Here is a 13,535-nt window from a genome sequence, read left to right as displayed (position 1 = left end):
AGTCATGGCATTTTTTTATTCTTTCTGAAATAATCTTTAAGGCCTGCTTTTCATTTAGAGAGTATCTATGATGCTGAACAGGATTTAATAAAGGATAAAGAAGTTATTATCAGCTATATTTTAGAATCTTAGGATTCAACTGGATAGATACCTCTTACACCTATGAAACAGTTAAGCAGTAATGCTTTGCAGAAAGACAGACAGAGATGGGGCAAGAACACTACATCCCCTCCAGCTCCTCCTTCAGAGCTTCTCAATCTTGGCTGCCCTTGGACAACTTTAAAAACAATGCTGACTCAGAGCCCCACCTGCAGAGACTCCAATGGGATTGATTTTGGGTGGAGAGTGGGCATCAGTATTACTTCAGCGTCCCAGGCATTCGAATGTACCTCCAGAATGGAAAACACCACTCTGGTTGTGCAATGTCCTTCAGTGGCTCCCAGAACTCAGCAACACCAACTTTTTATTTTGCAAAATACAAATATTAAAACACCAGTGAAAACCCATCCTCTACTATCATCAATATACTATTAAAAATATATTTTACCACCCCAACATAGTAAGTATTTAATTAAGCAGTAAGGTAGTGGTCTTTACACAGAATAAATTGAGCTTTTAAAAAAATCCTCTTTAATTGCCATTGTATTATTTTCTCTCTCATTGCATTGCAAACAATTGCAAACTTTTTCATGAGTCATCACGAACCCCTAGAGGGTCATTTGAGAACTCTTGGAGCCAGGTATACTGATGGTTATTTTCCTGGATCAGAAGGCAGCAAGTGTTTGTTCCTTCCTCATCCAGCCCACTGAGTCCCTGAAAACGAGGCCATCTTTCTGTCATTCCTTTTCTTTTCTAGTATCACAATCTTGCAAACACCTGGAAGTGGTAGAGAAACACACATTGATTTTGAGAGCACAATATCCTTTTGTAAAGTTTCAAAGATTAATTATGCCATCTATGACACCTCCTTTTGAAGAGATGGTACTTATACATTCCTGACTGACCCATTTTAGTGCGTTTTTTAAAAACATGGTAAATACCAACATATGTGTGGTTAGGTTCAAAAAACAGCTGAGGGTGAGCTCTCTTACTGTTTCTGTGTTCTTAACTTTCTGAATATTCCTTCCTGTGATGAACCTTGATATGATGACATAATCAGGAGACAATGAGTGGCCCTCTAAGATGAAATATCCAGATAGCTTCTTCGTTTCATCTTAGATAGAGATCCTGAGTCAGTGGGCAGCGTATGCCATTAAATTAAAAAAAAAAAAATCAGTACTTAAAAGGCAAATTCCTCAGAGAGAACATAAAAGAGAAACAAATATAGTTTGTTTGATCATCAGCTTCCTGTCAAAGCTGGCGTCTCAAATTCCGAACATTGCATTGTTTCTTCCCCACTCTGTTTGCCAGCCAGTGCGCTTTGGGGACTGTGTTCCTAGTTTTTCAGAAGGTTTGGCTTAGCCCTCTCATGCTGATCTTTGTTGGACTGAGAAGTAAAGATAATAATTTTTCTCATACAATGGCAATCATCAAGAATGTCTGAAAAGTGTAGCCTCTATGGATTTTTGTATTTAGATATGAAAATAACAAGGCATTTTATTTTCTACATATGTCGGGCACACTAAATCACCTCCTACTGTTTGCTAAATTTTCAGTAAGCACCAAAGGAAAAAAATATTTTCTTTCAGGCGAAGTACTTGAAATATGGAATTGCGATGAAAATTTCAGGCAAACCTGAAAAAGAAGGGAACAATCGTACTCTTCCAACTGTGCATGAAACACTTGGCTCCCGGGCTAGGTGCCTCGTTTTCTGTGATGGTAGGTTTGGGGACCCATGAACTTGGTTCCAGAGAGAGACTGTTGAAGGTTCAGTTGATAAACTCTCCTTTGAGAGAAGAGTTCATACTTTTCCTAGGAAGAAAATATTGTTTTAAACTTTGGACACAACCATCTGAGGGGAAAAGACAACTGACGATCTTAAATATCAAGTCCAATCCTGGCAAGGCCCCCAGTCACAGCCCTGATGGGTTTCTGTAGAATGCTGAGTGGATGGAGAGCCAGACGGTCCTGGGATGAAGACAGTGATCCCAAGCCACCGATGAGAGTGCTCACAGCTTGTAACCGAGGGCAACCAGTTTTCTGTTTCCCCCACAGACAGCCTCTGGGCTATCCGTTGAGACTCATCCTGCATCTCCGAATTTGGTAATGTAATTCTATGTTTAATTCTCTGATCTTCTGCTCTCAAACTCTGCCATTTTACATTTAGGCAGAATTCTAGGATGATTATGCAAATGCCTTTCTGGGGGCTCCTCTCTCTTATCTCAGTTGTATTTAGTACAAATGATTCTCCATATCAGAGGGACTTTTCTAGAGTCTGAGATAGGACTTATGTTTTAAATAGGGTTGGATAATTTTATAACAGTTGATAAGTAAGTGAAATGTAGCCATAATAATATCTACACACTTGGTATGTTTATTGTTAGGGTGTGAGGGGACAGATTTCTTTCTGTTTCTCCACATTTACCCCTTAGTGTGGACAAGGAAAAGGCTTGGCTTCCATGCTGATGCTTTGGAATCAGTTGCCATGATCAGAGTTCCCCTGATCATTTACCACACTGTCTCAGGGAGTGGTTCCCCGTAACACATACAGTACTCTTGAGTCTAGAAGGCACTGAATTTAAAGTAATCAACAGGTAGTCTGAAAGAGAGGGAAAAGGAAGTGGAACTTTAGAAGAGTAATCTGCAGGGCATGGTGGCTCACACTTGTAATCCCAGCACTTTGGGAGGTTGAGGTTGCAGTGAGCCAAGATCAAGCTACTGCACTGCAGACTGGGTGACAGTGTGAGACTCCATCTCAAAAAAAGGAAGAGTAATCTGTGTTGACATGGGTTTGAAGGGCTGGGAGCTACGGATGGTGTCATTGGTGAAAGCATTCGGAGGGCTTGACAGATGGTGCCATCTTCCATGAATTTTAATTTTTACAAGAGCACCCAAAGGTATCTTGTTCCTTTTCTTCTGCTAGTAATTTTCTTTAGCGTCAGTATGTTGTCCTTGCAAGCCCATATCAGAGTGGTCATTACATGCCTAAACATTAAAAAGATCAGGAGACAGACACTCAAATTACACCAGAATACATTTGACTCAACGGGGGAAGAGATGGGTGGTGGCTACAAGACATTAGAGCCATTTTATTCCAGGAATGAAAACCTTCAATTAATATCCCCCAAAATCACCTATAACACACGTGGATCTGTGCATAGTTGAGATGGAAGTGGAAAAGCTAACCCTACATAAGAATAGTTGCTCAAGCGTCATCCATTCTTTACATGTGAAATTTAACAATTATACATAGTGCTCAAGTATAGTACATTTCCTAACCTAAGAGAGGATACCATTCGAAACATACACGATTGTGTAATGAGAGGTTAGTTCAAGAGGGTGCAGACTCAGAAGGATGATAAGAAATACCTGACACAGCCTTCTTAACCCAAACTCATCTCACTACAGTCTGTCGGGTTACTTTATTGTCTATGAGTTGCTTAACTTAGATCTTTAAAAGCACTGTATATTTTTGTTTCACAAAAGATAATAGTTACTATCAATGTTTTCTATTGAAAACTAAGAGTCAAATTCTCCTTAGAGCATTTCTTTGTTGAGTTAGACCTCTGGGACCAGGTGGAGCACATTAACAATTTTAGCTGAGATTCTGGGTTCAAGAGTGAGAATAGAGGAAAGCAGTGGCACCATGGTCTGGGACATTGCGGAGTGTATTTTTGTGTGTTGGCAAGGAGTGAGGCAAAAGATATGTCTGCTTCAGCATAGGTCTTAAACTACTAGTTTTTTTTTTTTTTTTTGGAAAATTTAGAAGATATAGAGAAGCCCAAAGAAAAGATTCAAAATACCTGTAGCTTCATCTCTCCAAAAGTATCTCTGTTAATATTATAGTATAAATCCTTCCTCTCTTTATCCATCTTATCTTCCTCTTTCTTTTTTCTTCCTCATTCTCTTCTCTCCTCTACCTCCCTGGCTGACTGCCTTCTTTCTTTCCTTTCTTCTTTCCTTTTACTTATTTTACACATATGGACTTATAACATTAACTTTGTTCTATGATCTTACACATCTCCAACTCCATGGGGATGAACTATAAATCATTTCACCCTATTATTGAACTTTTCATCTATTTCTGTACTTTTGCTATTATAAGTAATGCTTTATTGAACATCTTTGTAGTTATTATTTTGAAACTGCTGGGTCAAAGGGTATAAACATTTTAAGGTTTTTGACATAAACTGTTAAAATTGTCAATTGACTTACAAATGGGTTTTTACTATTTTTTCTTCTACTTTGTAGAATTTGACAGTACCCATTATTCTGAGTTCTTAAAAGCACTGTATTTTATCTTTTTTAAAAAATTATTTCTGCTTGAATTTTATTAAAAATAGAATAGTTTTACTGAGATTTTTTTTTTTTTTTGTATTACCCCTTCTCTTCTGGTAAGTCATCTCAAGTACCAAGGAGAACAAGAAACAGATATGGAAATCTGCTTTTGGGTGAAACCAGGAGACAGTTAAAAGCCCAGAAAACAGAATATTTGAAAGTGCTGCCAAAAGCAGGGGTGATCAATTGACATATGATACATGGAGGGCAGCCTGGAGAAGATGCTGGAGAGAAAGGACACTGGAGCTGCAAATCTCAAAAAGAGTCATCAGAAACCTCGTTTTCCAAAACAAGGTTGGCAATAGTGGGAACCTTGGTGTGCACCATCTGCAGCTGCTTCTCTCTCCTGACTTGGTGTTGATAGGATAGGCTGGGCTGTTTGAGGACATATAGAAAAGCCATATCTGCAGAAAACAATTTATTTACGTGACTTAGGAGGAGAAAGACTTTGCAATGGGAAAATTCAATAGCTGCTCATTATCCTGAGCGGAGAGAGAATAAAGGCCAAACTCATGGAAAACTAGGAATCATGGGAAATGTTTCTACTAGTGTGGTCCATGCCCCCGGCTCTTAGGCACATGAACTTCCTGCAATTAGTTGTTTAGGAAAATCTCAGCTTTTAATGATGAATGATGAAAAAAACAAAACAAAACAAAACAGAACCAACAGAGGATCTAAACCAAAATACCATAGCAAAATGAGAAAAGAGATAGGAAAAAGTGGTAGATAAAAAACAATTTCAGAAAAAACAGCTTGCCATGCATCAGATAAAGAATTTCATGCAAACTTTTTATTATGAGTAACGGTGAAATGCTAGAGCTGAGGGAAGGGACCGCAGGAACACCAGAGAGGGTGAAGGGAGGATGTGGAAAAAAATCGAACCTACCACAGAAATGCAGGTAAAACCCAAAGAAACACAAGGAGGGATGGACACTGCTCAAATCCCAGCAGGAGACAGAAACAGAAGTGACAAAATTGAGTAAAATGACTTGAAAATAAAGCATTACAAAAACTGAAGGGAAACTGATGAGTCTGGAAGACAGCAAAGGTGATCTGACATGCTTAATGGGAACTCCTAAAGAAGAAACTGAAGGAATGCAACAGAACCAATATTCAAGTCAGAACTCAGGGTAACTCAAGGCCGGGTGTGGTGGCTCACACCTGTAATTCCAGCACTTTGAGAGGCCAAGGTGGGCGGATCACCTGAGGCCAGGAGTTCGAGACAAGCATGGCCAACAAGGCAAAACCTATCTGTACTAAAAATACAAAAAATTAGCCCAGGTGTGGTGACAGGCACCTACAATCCCGGTTACTTGGGAGGCTGAGGCAGGAGAATTGCTTGAACCTGGGAGCCAGAGGCTACAGTGAGCCAAAATTGTGCCATTGCCCTCCAGCCTGGGTAACAAGAGTGAAACTCTGTCTCAAAAAAATAAATTAAAAAAAAAAAAAAGAAAAGAAAAGATAACTCATAAAATGAGAGGAGTTAAACTTAGATATTGTAGGGGCACTCTGTACCATAGGGAAAACAGATCCATTTCAAGATTCTGGTAAACTTACTGGGCTTTAAAAAGATCTAAATCAGCTCACTCTCCCCTCATAAGGTTATTTATAAGGGGACCAATAAGGCTGGCTTAGTCCTCTCCACAGCTTCATTCACTGTTAGAAGCAAGGCATCATACTTACAAATTTATAGTCAAATCATTGTTTTTACTATACAAAAAATAACCCAGATAGTCTTTAGCATATTCCAAAAATATTGATCTCATGAGCTCTTGAGGAAAATCTGTAAGAGAAGTTTTGGGAGTGACAATTGAATCTACTTATTTGTAGTACAAAAATATGGAAATTAAGTCAACAAAACAGAAGGTGAGGGATACAGAGCCAGACAATATAGAAATGGTATAGCAAACTTTGAAAGGATAAGAAGGATCTCACCTTTTGAATACTTGTACAAAATAAATAAAATGAATAAATGAATCCAACAGCACACTCAAATATAATATATACTATGATCAGTTTCTGGACTTACTCCATAAATACAAGGATGATTCAACATTAGATTGTCTATTAGTAAATATCTTATTAATAGATTTAAGGATAAAAGCCATATGATTATCTTCAGAAGTACTAAAAAGTTATTTTAGAAAATCAAATACCTTTTCTTTTCTTCCCAAATACATTAGCACTCAGAAGGACTTCTTTTTTTTCCCCCCCCGAGACAGAGTCAGCTCTGTTGCCCAGGCTGGAGTGCACAGGTGCAATCTCGGCTCACGGCAACCTCTGCCTCCCAGGTTCAAGCAAGTCTGCTTCAGTCTTCGAAGTAGCTGGGACTGCAGGAGCACAACCACCACACCCGGCTAACTTTTGTATTTTTTAGTAGAGACAGGGTTTCACCATGTTGGCCAGGCTGGTCTTGAACTCTTGACCTCAGGTGATCCACCAGCCTCTGTCTCTCAAAGTGCTGGGATTACAGGCATGAGCCACTGCTCCCAGCCAGGACTTCGCTATGACACAAAATTTAGAGGCCACAAATGAAAGACTAATCCACCAATTGCATCAAACCAAAAATCTTCTGCATAGACAAAATGTTACATAAATGTAATCAAATGAAGGGTGTCCCAAACTGGTATCTCATATTATAGACCAGGGCTTCTTTCTCTCCTCCTATGGAAAGAGCTATACAAAAGAACAAAATATTAGCAACACCATAATAAAGCAGACAAAGACTGTGACAGATTTTTCATAGAAAAAGCATATATAAATGGCTCTATAAAATCTGGAAACGAAATATCCAATGTTACTCAGAACAAGAGAAACTCAAATTACCATACCCTGAGTGACTGTTTTTTATCTTTCATATAAATGACAAAAGGCAAATAATTTGATAATGTTAATGACAGTGTGGGGAAGAGACACTCTCTTACACTACTGGTGGAAGTGTTAATTGAAATGATATTTTTGGAGGGTAATTTGGTAATACCTGTCAAAATTACAAATTTTGCACACACCATTTCACCCAACATTTACTTCTAGGAAATTATTCCACAGATAAACTCATTCATTAATGGACTGACATTTGCACAAGGCTATTCACTGAAGCATTGTTTGAGTAGCAAAAGATTGTATACAATGAAAATACTTATAAATAGGCCTTGTTAAAGAAACCTTTGGACATTCACACAGTGGAATCATATTATGTAGCTATAAAAGAGAATAAGGACATCTTTATGTAACAGTGTTTTTGTTCTTTTGGGCTGCTATAAAAAAGTACCATAGACTGGGTTGCTTATTAGCAACAGAAATTTATTTCTCACAGTTCTGGAGGCTGGGAAGTCCAAGGTCAACTTGCCGGCAGATTCAGCGTCTTCCTGGTTCATAGAAGAAGGCTTTTAGCTATGTCTTCATATGGTAGAAGAGGGAAGGGTCTCTCTGGGGCCTCTTTTATAAAGGCATAATTCCAGTTCTGGAGGGCTTCTCCCCACGGCCTCATCACCTCCCAAAGTCACTTACTGCAAATACCATTATCTTGAGGGTCAGGATTTCAATATATGAATTTTAGAGAGACACATTTGGACCACAGCAGTCAGTATAAAAATATCTTCAAGATACATTCTTAAATGGAAATAGTCCAGTGTAGAATTTGGTGTAAATATGCTACCATTTGTGAAATAAAAGGGGAACATATGTATAAGCATTTGCTTGTACATGTCTCTTAAAGGATATGCAAAAACAATTAATGTTGGGTGTTTATAGGGAGGAAACTGAGTGTTTGGGCACAGAGACAGGAAATATTTATTGCATACTCATTCATCCATTTGGAATTTTGAACCATGTGAATTATCAACTCCAAAAGTTAAATACAAATACATTAACTATTCTTTAAAATGCGCCTCCTCTTACTCCTCTGTCCAATAAAATAATATAAAACAAAATAGACCATTAACTTGTAGCCCTTCAAGATATTTTCTATGTAGCCTTGGGCTTCATTTTCACTCTCTGCTCATGTTTATACTCATTGCATCTTATGTCTCCAGTTCCTTTCTAGGTCCTGAGAGGAGAGTCCATATTTCCCCCTCCTTCTCATTTCCCCAGAGTCAGAATTCAAGCCCTCACTGGACCTTCTGGCTTTTTGGCCTCCTCCCCATTTGTTTTCCTTCATGCATACACAGGAGGCTTTCTTCTTGCACTTGGGAAGGGGGAAGGACCAATGCTGTGAGCAGGCTAGGGCCAGAGGAGAATGAAGACAGCCTGCTTCCTGGCCATGCCTGGTCATTGTGGGGAGAGGGAAACTTAGAAGCTGACAGAGCTGTTTTCAAAGTACATTTTGTGAGGCTTTGGGAGTAAGCATCATCTCCCTGGACTAAGATGATAAAGGTGAGGCCGCTCTACCATTCTAGAACCCACTCCTGAGCTATCGCCCCAGGAGCCAGCTGGAAGCTCCTTCAGGCAGCCTGGAGGCTGCAGGGGCCAGGAGACCACGGCATGAAGCAGCAGATGGCCCAGAGGGGGCATGTCAGAGGCATCCTTCAGGGCTCCCAGAGGTAACAGGGGGCATTAGCCACAAGAGAAGCTTCCCACTGAGAGCCGGGCTGTGTGTCATGGGTGGTGGGGCTGTCAGGATGGAGGAACACTTGGAGCCATTCAAATTTGAACATGAATTTTGATCTGATTCACATTTAAGTCTAGTGACCAGGTGAACTTTGGGTCATTAGTTCACATTTGTTGAAATAATTTTAAGTCAAAATATCTGTGAGAATTAGAGATATTTTGAAGGCAAAATTGTCCTCTCTGTTTGGAAAGATGCTGTTCTTAAATAAGAGAGGCCTGTCCAATCCAGCCGGCCTTCAGTGTGCAGTGGGCGCCCCTGCAATTATCTGCAGCGTCCCAACTCCTTCTCAGCTTTCTTGCCGCTGTGTGTATGCCCACGGCTTCCCTCTTCCTGGAAACCCCACTCCGCCCACCCTCTGACCTGGAAAATTCCTATTCATATTTTAAGACTAAAACTAATTCCTTTTAAAAACACTTCTTGCCCTTTCCTGTACACAGATGGAGTTTTCATTTCTTCCCTGTGCTCCCAAAATATACTGTGTCTACTTCTGGATAGCACTCACTGGGTAGCATTGTAAGTCCAAGCTCATGGGACACTCCACAGTGGGCTTTTAGACGTAAGAGTCAGGCTTTCCTGGGTTGTACTCTTAGCCCTGAGCACAGTGTGGGGTACCCAGCAGCACTGCATGAAGGGGGCATACATGATTGGTTCTTTCTCCATAGGATGCAAGGGTAGTGGCACTGAGTGAATGAGATGAAGTTCTCATCTTCTGTGTATGCGTCTCTAACAGGAACTTTTTGGAAGTGAAAGGGAGGACAAAGTCAGAGCAAAGGGTGCAGATGGACAGCACAAGGGTATGGGAGGTTCTGGAGCCTCTGCCACCTCCATCCCACTTGTAAATGTCTAACAGATGATGCATTATTGTATGTGCTGTTCACTAGTAAAATGGCATTTGAAAAGTTCTATATTTTAGATTTTCTTGCAGCTAGTCTCAATTCATGAGGTTTTGGTAATTTGAATTTGATAGTTATTGACCAGTTAATTTCTCAGCACTGCTGAAACAAGCCTTAGTAAGAGAAAGGAAACAGGAAAGTAGATGCTGTCTTTCTTCTTCCGTCTATTAACACCCTTTCAGTAACATGATGAAAACAGATCCACAGAAGCAGAGGAGGCTGGAGCCATCAGCGGCCATGGTCACAGACACCCCATCGCTTTGAGCTGAGCCACGTGGGCAGTGTGTGCTGAAGCTGAATGAGCCTGCCCTTCCCTTGCCTAGGATTAACCACAAGAACAACAGCTCACAGTCAACTCGGCTTCATCCTTTCTAATGCATTTCATACTGGAGCTAATGCTATGGGTGTCCAGCCAACATCCCCTTAACTGATCAGGGTGCCTGTGTCCTAGCTGCTGTGGCTCAGGCTGTCCCTTTCTCTGCAGCTGCTGGAAGCCTCCTGACCTGAAGCTGTTCCTCTCTCTCTCCTTCCCACCCTCTGAGTGTGTCTGACCCGCAGGGATCCTTCCTCATGCTCCCACTCTTGTTACTTCAGTCTCACTTTTCCATTCACTCTTTTTTTTTTTTTTGTCCAAAGATCATAAAACACAGAAAGGGCAGTGATTCCAGCTGTGTGTTAACATTGCGTGGGAAATTGTTTCCAGTACACATTCCCAGGCCCCACCCAGAACTCCTGGACCAGCGAATCCCCTGGTGGTTCTGATGCAGGCAGCCTTGCCTTGATCTGTGCATGTTCACCTGGCATCCGCTGTAATGGGCATGAGTACCCATTCCTGTTGCTCCTCCTGGGTGACCACTGTTGAGTTGCCTAATTTCCCTATGCCGCCATTTCCCCATCTATAAAATGGATGCCACCCACCTAACAATATGGTTGTGAGGATTAAATCCAGTAATCATGAAAGCATGAGATCTGGTTAGAAAGTTTATTAGCTAGGAAAAATTTGTCAGATTATGAGAGAGACCAGACTGCGGCGAATTAAATAAGAAGAAAGTTAATTTCCATCCTTGGGCAGAGAAGGTAGACACAACAGACCTGGGATGTCATCAGTGACCTCGGCTCTTTGTAACTCTCTGGTCTGATATTCCCAACATTACTTCATAGTCCAAAATAGTTTCTAGAACTCTAGCAATCACATTTAGGCTCCAAACAGGAAGAAGGAGGAGTAAAACAAGGGCACACCACCTCCTTGTCAAGGAAATGTCCTGAAGTTCCCATATCACTCTGCCACTCATATGGCAGAGAGCGGAGCTTATTCATATAGACATATCCAGCTATCAAGGGGGCAGAGAAACGTCTTTTACTGCAGGAGGCAACGTTCTGGAGTAAAATGGGTGTTCTATCCCTAAGGAAGGAGAGAATAGTTATAGGGACAACCATCAGTGTCTACCACAGAAAAGGAGCTTTGATGCCAGCCTTCTTGGATTCAAATCCCAGCTCTACCAGCTACTAGCTTTGGGAAAGTTACTCAACAATCTTGCCTCAGTTTTCTTATCTGTAAGTGATAAGAATAATGCTGCATGCCTCAGAAGGTTATTATAATGATTAGATACTCCAATATAAAGTGTTTGGTGTACAGTGGGTGCTCAATAAGTGTAAGCCATTATTATCACCATTTTGAATTTCCATCCATTGTGTCCATTGCTAATATCTGAGAGTCCAAAGAAAATAAGACAGTCTCAAGATGATTTCACCCCCATTTGAATCTAGTGCCATAATCCTCCCGGTTGTACTTGAGGTTCCCTCCATCTGAGTCACTTCAGTGGTTTTTGCCCAGATGATGGGACATGACCTTCAGAAGGCTGCTACTCGTTCCTGAGTCCCTTGAGGGCCTCAAGTGTTCTAGCTAATGAATACTTAAGTCACTCAATGTTTGCTGACTAAGTGCAGAGGAGCCTGGCTCCAGTGGAATTGGGAGATGGGGTGGAAAGGTGTGAAGCCCAGCTGAAATGGGCTCAGTGGGACCATGGGCTAATGAAGTGGATCCCACGCCAGAGCAGAGGGGGATTGTGAGAGGAGGGGGTGCTGAAACACAGGGCTGGGTGTGGCTTTCTTTTCTGGCTTTGCTCTCTTGCTTGTGGCAGCTCTTAGAAGACTGATTAGAACAGGAAGTAGGTGTTGCTGGTTAGCTGATTGATAGATGGTTTTTCTCTTCTGCAGGCCGATTGTGTGTGCTGACATGAACCAGGCACAAAGGGCCCTGTTTGAACCAGGAGAGGGCCATGCTCTGCAGTTCTGATCCTCAACACTCCAGCCATTCTGGGTTTGTGGTGTGTGTCTGGTCTACAGGGAGCCCTCATGTCTTAGGGGACAGACGATGGCCCATGCACACAAGTGGAACAGAGAGCTCATCATCCGGTTGCGTTCCGCCTGGAAAAACACTTTCATTTTCTGTCTCTGTCTAAGGGTAAACTACTGAACACAGCAGAAGTTCTTCATAAGGTAGCTCCTTGCATTTGGAGTCTAGACCTTCAGGTTTAGGGAGGAGAGCTGGAACTGCTCACTTGGCCCCTGTCTGGTCATGAGACATTTGGAGTGGCTTATCACTTTTTGTTCAGTTTTTCATTTATGAAAAGAGAGTAACAATATATTCTGTTGGCTTTGCACTTTTTTTTTAAGGGAAAAAACCTGAAAAGTAGAAGAGAAACCTTAGGAGAGAGTATTAGTTACATTTCCAGAAATTAGTGCTGTGGGTTTTCTTGGTTTAGCTACTTGTAAGAGCAAGTGAACCATAGTACTTGTATGTCTAATGACTTCCTACTTCCTGATATCAAATCAACCTTTCCCTGCCTCTCATAGATTTTCCCCTCCTTCATCAATGCTCAGGGAGTCGCCCGATCCGTCAGAAGCCCCAGGATTCAAAATGGGGATAGCTGAGAACTTGGCACTATTCTATTCCGAGTGTGAAATATGTGGCAAATTGTGTTTGTGTAGATACATTTCTGGATACGGATGTTGTGGCAGAGGGAAGATAATAAATGATGTGATCTTTACCCAAAAATAGTTTAGAAAATAGACAAGACACACATCCATAGAGAACCCTAACAAAAAGAAGGACCCACCAAGAGGGTGGGGTATTTGACTGTCAGGAAAGAGTAGTCAGGTCTGCCCACCTCTCAGGACTGATTGAGAGGATTGCATGAAGATCAAGAGGTTATGTATATGAGGCACTTTGTAAACTGTAAAGTCCTATGCCCATATTGTAATTTACTCTTAGTTAAGGAATGCTTCACAAGTGGGGGGCAGCGGGGGCGGGATCCAAGACTGACCTTGAAGCATAGGAGGATAAAAGACGAGGAAGGGCATGGTCAGGAGAGATGTGGGCTCTGCTCACATTACACTTGAGAGTTTGGTGTCTGTGGCTCCATTTTGCAGCTAAAGACACTGGGAGTCCAAGGGTGAGCAGTTTGTCAAAAGATACAGTGAGAGACAGAGCAGGTCTACAGCGCTTTCCATGTAGTTTGTGAGAACTTAATGTGAAGTTCAAGCTCAAAGTCACAGACCTAGGTCAACCAGCTCCAAGTCTCGAATTTATCTTC

The 13,535-nt window shown here is 41.3% G+C and overlaps 1 long non-coding RNA gene across 1 annotated transcript in view; it reads right to left on the bottom strand.

Annotated features, from left to right (window-relative positions):
- Positions 1-411: 411 nt before the first annotated feature.
- The window catches only part of LOC105494181 (uncharacterized), a 217,783-nt gene continuing 204,659 nt past the window's right edge, over positions 412-13,535 (bottom strand). The window contains exon 13 of the long non-coding RNA XR_011622333.1: positions 412-876. This is a non-coding gene — a long non-coding RNA (uncharacterized lncRNA). The remainder of the gene's footprint in view (positions 877-13,535) is intronic.

Source organism: Macaca nemestrina, chromosome 4 (genome assembly GCF_043159975.1).
Source record: "Macaca nemestrina isolate mMacNem1 chromosome 4, mMacNem.hap1, whole genome shotgun sequence".
Classification (NCBI taxonomy): domain Eukaryota; kingdom Metazoa; phylum Chordata; class Mammalia; order Primates; family Cercopithecidae; genus Macaca; species Macaca nemestrina.
This window is presented reverse-complemented; position numbering and strand designations above follow the sequence as displayed.